Source organism: Cottoperca gobio, chromosome 6, assembly GCF_900634415.1.
Source record: "Cottoperca gobio chromosome 6, fCotGob3.1, whole genome shotgun sequence".
NCBI classification, from domain to species: domain Eukaryota; kingdom Metazoa; phylum Chordata; class Actinopteri; order Perciformes; family Bovichtidae; genus Cottoperca; species Cottoperca gobio.
Window position 1 is genome coordinate 17,273,847 of NC_041360.1, and position 6,972 is coordinate 17,280,818.

The 6,972-nt window shown below is 36.7% G+C and overlaps 1 non-coding gene across 1 annotated transcript; it reads right to left on the reverse strand.

The window, feature by feature from the left end:
• Positions 1-3,058: 3,058 nt before the first annotated feature.
• Positions 3,059-3,130, reverse strand: trnaq-cug (transfer RNA glutamine (anticodon CUG)). The gene has a single exon. It is a non-coding gene; the product is annotated as a tRNA-Gln (tRNA).
• Positions 3,131-6,972: the final 3,842 nt, after the last annotated feature.

Sequence of the window (6,972 nt, forward strand, 5' to 3'; positions counted from 1 at the left end):
GTAGTTGCACCATTGATTCAATGTAAAACCTCTTCATCACTATGTCAACCTGACATATTTGATATCTAGGGAAACCAAAAATCTCAAATAAAGTTATTTTGAGCTGAGAGCTTTATTATCACAGCCTTTATTATGATTATGATTATTACTGGTATTATTATTGCAGGTACTATTATTATTATTATTATTATTATTATTATTATTATTATTATTATTACAGGTACTAATATATTATTATTATTATTATTAATAATAATAATAATAATGACAACAACAAAGTATTGTTTTATTAATATTATTATTGTTGATATTATTATGGTTATTATATTAATAAATAACTGGTATGAGACATTTTTTGACCAGACACAAAGAATATCATCTCACAAAAAGAAGAATATTATAGCATTTCATTAATTGTCAAAAATATGGGGGCTCAGGTCTAAACAACTTGGCTTAGGAACCGGAGAGTGGCCGGTTAAAGTGCCCGAACGGACCAAGTATGGAGTGTGGACTGGTACTTTGAGAGGTAGCACTGGTATTTTGAGAGGTACCCTTGAGCAAGGCACCGGACCCCCACACTGCTCCATAGCAGCTGCCCACTGCTCCTAATACTAGGATGGGTTAAATGCATAGTCTAAATTGCACTGTGTGTGCTGTGTACATTTGTTTGACCATTAAAAGAGAAAAAGCCTTACGTAATTCCCTACAGTCCAAAGTGACGTCTTCAAATGTCTTGTTTTGTCCGATCAACAGTCAAAACCCCAAAGATATTCAATTTACTATCATCTAGAAAAAAGATCCTCACATCTGAGAAACTGGAAATATCATTTTATTTGTTTTCTTTAGCATAAGCATGCTGATCAATTTTCTATCAATTGACTAATCGAGTAAGTGTTTCAGCTCTATTTTAAAGTATTTAAGTCTGGGGGACAGAATATAATAATATTTTTTCTTAATAGTGTGCTGTAGGTCATCTGGCTGCATTTGTTTTACTTAGACTTAAATTGCTGCAGTGATTAAACGTTTCTGTTAGTAGATGCAGTCTCATGGTTTTAAAGGCTGAATTGGTGCAGAAAAGTGACGGTGCTTGTGACCTGAGACAACATGGCCTTTTGTCTTGCCCTCTACTGCCCTTGTGTGGTGATCACCAAGACATACAGTTCTGTTGAAATTTACAAATGACCATGTTTGTACACAGGAAGATTGAAGATGTTGCTGTGTCATCTTTGATGTTGCAATTATATCTTTTTGATAATAAAACCCACATGGTATTGAAATTGCAGGTTTGCTGTCATGAGTCACTAAAAATATTAGACGTGTTACCTTTACAGAGACGTAAATATTTGGAAAGTGAGAGATTGAAGTGGACATAAGAGAGTTAAAGGGGATTAAATCTTTGAATGTCCCATTTGTCTGTGTGAAAGATAATCAAACACTGATTGAAATCTGACTTCAGTCAAGGATATCTGTGCAGAAATAAAAAAGGTTAAAAGGATTCATATGAGTTCAAACTATGTGCTGTTTAAAGGAGAACTTCTTGTGTACTTATGAAATTACTTCCATTTAGACTTTACTGAAAAGTCCCAACATCCAACTTGATCTGGACGGTTTCATCAGAGGCCTCGAAATGTACCTTATGTTGGTGTCTGGAAAATAAATAAATAAATAATCAAACGAAAAAATTACTCAGGTTAACCCCTCACTGAGCTACTCATACTCACACTTATATAACACATCATATTATGTATCTTCTTACCCCAGTGTCTCATTTGTGATACTTTTAGGATTGCTCTATTGCTTTAAATGCAAAACTCCTGAGTGGGTTTGTGATGGGAAAAAAGGTTCAACATTGACTGAACTACAAATAGCAAATCTACCACGATAGTGTTGTCTTGACAAACAAATAACAAAAAGGCTCAAGGAACAATTTGTTTATTTGAATATATTAGCTGACAGCAGTCATGTTTAATTGTAGTTTTCTTCTCTTCCATTATGTCAAGATCACTAAATGATGTCGTCACCTAACACAACAAATGATTTGCAACTAAAATCAGATTTGACTTTACTGAAAGAGATACTTTGAGTTTGAAGATATGAAAGGGCTACCTGTTTTGAGGAAGTGTTTCTGTATGGCGTGGTTCACATTTTTCTAGATATGAGCCCCTGATGTAACTCTCAGTCATGATCTCTGACTTCATCGGTTACTGTCTAACACATGAGACTGGAGTCATTGCCTCGGCAGAAACATGAATATATGACACATCACATGACATGTTTTGATCTAATTTAGGAGCTATAGATCAAAACACAGTCAGCTTCTGAGGGCGTTCCACTCCATCAAATAACAAGGAGAGTGTAAAGATGAAGCCTGTGATGAAGGCTTGTCAATACCTACATTATGTCTGCTGTCAAAAGGGGGGAAACAGAGCATCCATGGCAACAGCCTATAAAGCCCATAAAATAATAGTAGATTTAAGCTCAGCAGGGTCATTTGAACAGTCCGAGCCTCCTTCACGAACATGTGACAGACAGAGAGAAGGAGTTCTGTTTTCCCTCAGGATATTCACAAGGGGCTGCATGAAAAAAAGAAGAACCAGTTGTGTTCAGGGTTATTTTGAAATTTGTAGTCAGACTAATACTGTGCAGCTTTATTTTGGAGTCTTACGTCAACACAATATGTCATCTTTGAAGTGTGAGTCAGCCTGTCATTAGTTATGATTAATAAGGACTCTATGAATTATAGACAGAGAATTAGTCAGCCCTGCTGAAAATGACAGGAGAAATTACCTTATTGATGGTCTGAGTTTATTATTGATGGTAGTTTACAGTGGTCAAGAAAATTGACATGTTGAGATGAGTATACCTGTATATGCAGGCCTACAGGAAATACTTTTAAATTAAACTGTGATGTGTCAATCCTGTATATATACTTGGTTTCAAAGTCGAATTAAATAAAACATCGAGCTCCTCCTTTAACTTTTGGTAGTCAGAATTGAGAAACATCGCTAATCAACTACAGTTGACTCGTTCTTTGAAAAATAGACGACCATGAAAAGTTAGGTCCTACCGAGATTTGAACTCGGATCGCTGGATTCAGAGTCCAGAGTGCTAACCATTACACCATAGAACCGTGTATTACATGTGTTTGGGCAAGAGTATATATTCTACATATAGTCTCTTTTATGCTTTTATGATATGATTATATGTTCCATAAATGTATTTCAGAGGCAATAAACCGAAAACACCATGAAGAAAGAAAACTCGCTGGTCATTGTTTTCATTTCTTCACCCACTCTCACACATGCGGTCACTGTGTCTGCTCCCTGGTGGCCAGTAGGAAGAATAGCAGTGTTTATTTAAACTTAAACATACAGTATATTTCCCTTTTATTTTGGTTTAGTTCACTTATTTCCAATAACTCTTCGCAGAAATCAGTCCAGAGTGCTAACCATTACACCATAGCACCGTGTATTACATGTGTTTAGAAAAGACTGTATTCTAGATATAGTTTTTTATGCTTTGCCATATATGATTATATGTTTCGTAAATGTATTTCGGAGGCAATAAACCGAAAACACCATGAAGATAGAAAACTCGCTCTTGTCATTGGTTTCATTTCTTCACCCACTCTCACACATGCGGTCACTGTGTCTGCTCCCTGGTGGCCAGTAGGAAGAATAGCAGCGATTATTTAAATACATACAGTATATGTATATATATAGTATACATAAATATGTTATTGTTCTAATGGCGGTACTAATGATAACTGAACAACATTGTAATTAAGAGTTTCATATTGTGGGTACTGTAAAGCGGCTATAGTCTGCAGGGAGCCTCGCCTGACAACGATAGTCTCCGTGCATGACTTAATCTTGCTTTAATTCATATGATTTGTATTGGATTAACGTTTGCCTTCAAAGTGGATGAACAATTTAAACTCAAATGAGTCCAATGATAAATAACCTCTCAGTTAGTCTATGTCATGAAATAACCTATAACTGATTAAAATATGAACAAGCAAGTTTTTGCATAAACTCTATCGCTCGTTCTACAAATGATGACTACTCTGTGAATTCATCATTAGTATATCCCTGCTAAATTTACCTTAGCATATAGGCCTACGACAGTGAGTTTATGAATATAGATAATGCTAAATTCCTCCAAAATGTTGACACACTGAGTATTAATCTTCTTTAAATATAACAAAAACACATAATACCAATAAAAAAGAAGACATTACAGAAGAATGTCTGTCTCAGCTTTGAACTAATGTGGAAACGACCAGAGTGTTCTCACAGTCTTCCTGGCCTCTCTAATTAGTCTGATTTAGACAAAACTTTTGTCCATAAAATGTTCTAGACTTTTCTAGAGTTCTTTTGAAGGGCTTATTTGTGTGAAGTTGTGTGTGTGAAGGTACATTTTGATCTGAATTGGGAAGCTGTAGACACGGAAGAAGTGAAAATGATCAGCCTGACTGGGATGAATACTGATTATGCATTAAGAGTGGCTAAAGATCCACTTCTGGTGTGATGGATCCTTGCAGTTCCTGTAGCAGGACGTGACTGCAATAAAGATCTGCAGCTGAGCTCTGCTATGGACTGATCCACAGCAGGGTGCAGTCAAATGGTACAGGTTTAAATAAAAGCACTATTAAATGCAGCAAAGATTCCTGATGATAGTAACTCATCAGGGAAATGCAAATTCTAACAGAGGTCATCATGTGTCAGTCATTTAAAACATGTATTATGTTCCCCTAAATCTACCACCCTGGCTCTAAACAGCCAATGTCAGACTGAAGTGAAAGTGACAGGGTACCCAGCAGCAGTGTGGTCAGCATCCAGGTGCAGCCTCTTGAGAGAAAACCAAAGGTGCAACTCTGTCAGAGCATTTAGAAGTATGGCCTCTTCCCGGAGGCAGCCTCTGTGAAAAACAGCTTTGGCTGAAAGATATAGCTGACAGGGTGACTGCAGCGGAAAGGATTACGCCCAAGGCTTGCATTAGTAAGAGAAAGTCCCCGCAGTTCTTCTTTGCTACTGCAATATTTTACAACATTTTAATAATCAGCCTGGAGACAGTCCTTCAAATTGATACATTGTCCTCATTGTTTTATTCAATGTGCAACACCTATGAACCCACCAAAACTAAGTCTCTTTGGTCTCAGTCTGAAAGGAAACTTGCAGTCTTTTTGCTTATGTTGGTTGTTGTGCTGCAGTTTGATATTATCTGTTAATTTAGTAGACATTTATATAGGCAAGGGACATTATTTTTTACAACTTAAAGTACTAATTCCCCTTCAAACCATTTTCCCGAGTCTGTTAACGTTTATTTAAATATATATATAATGTAATACTTATAAATGTACACGTATCGAAGCTACTGTGCACTTTCTGTCTGCTTCTATGACAAGGAGAATGAGGTTTAATTGATATTTAACTTGCAAATTTACACTAATGCCTGTGTCAGTTTAAGTGTCGTGGGTGTGGGGTTCACTGCGTGTTTCTTCTTTGTTATAGTTGAATTTTTTAATATTTTATTTCTTATATTCTTCTGTACATGTTACTTGTTGCTATATGCATTTCAATGTTAAAGCACGGCGTTTATTAAATGAAAGGTGCAATATAAAATAAATTGTCTTGCATTGTTACACCAGAAAACATGCCAGTTGCATATAATTAGCTATTGTACATTTGTAAATAATGAGTTAATTAGGTGAAAATATGCAACAAACTGTATAACTTAATTATTCTATGCGTCACACTGAAATCAGAATAGGAACAGAAGAAAGTGGGTTTCTTTGTACTGTCAGGATTCATTTTATACCTAAAATGTAAATGTGTATGAAAAGAAAACAAATCCTTCCTCGGATGCTGCTAAATTAGAAATGATGGAGTGGATGTGTCAGTGAGAATCTAGTAATCCTTGAAGCAAAGGACGGAAAGACAACTCCACAATTACAATGAGTCTAGCTCCATAAACTAAAAGTGGTTTGATGATTTCCAACACCTATTTAGTAGGAAGTCGTGCTGAGATACATTAGAGGTCTTCACCTTTCAGTGTATGCCCCTCAATCTGACATCTAATAAATGTAACTTAATACATGTAATAAATCTTTCACTCTTGGCCCCCTTCTGAGCTGTTAGAAATCATTCATTCTGCAAGGATATTCAACAAGCTGCAAAATAGAAACCTCTCCCGGGTGCTCACCCCGCTGCAGTGTGACCTCGTCTTTTAAGGCTTCTCTCTCTTTCCACCTCTCTCTCTGAAGTACTCGGTTGTATTTGGTCCATTAGTTTTTTGACTTACTGGCCACATTTCCTTTCAGTGGGGCATCACTCAGGGCTTGTTGGCTGTCAGCTGGGCATGTCCATCATCTGTGCTCGGGAAAACGGCTTCTTACCACTGAGGAACTCCTCCACTGAGCTGACTCACTGCCAAGTTCCCAAAACAACTTTCCTTATAATTGCCCACAGTCTTTGTGTATCAGACATAATTTAGGCTTAACACTACACCTTGGTTTTTACTGCATTAGATGTTTTAATGTATATATGCAGTGTTGGTGTTGTGGATGAAGTCAGTAAATACCTGAGCCAGCAGTTCAGTTAGTGCCTGTGTTTTCTACACCTGTTAGAGAGAAAATTAAAGAGTAATTTAACACCCCCTAAAAACTTGGTCCTTGCAGACCTGCAGTGGTTTCCCTCCTCACCTTGCTGCATTGATGTACTGGGCTGCAGTCGAATTGTGTTTTTTGCCTAGGAAGGTTCCTAACTGAGTGAAATTACCAGGAAGTATCTCAATTGCAGCCATAAAGAGAGCTGGTCGAATTCTCGAAATGCTAAGAAAAGTGCATTAATGCTTCTGTTCTGGATCTGTTAGCAGAAATTAAATATAATACTCATAACTCTGTTTTCATTAGTGTATAATCACCTGAAACTAAGAATCGTGTTTTTATTACCTTAGAATGAGACCTTTATA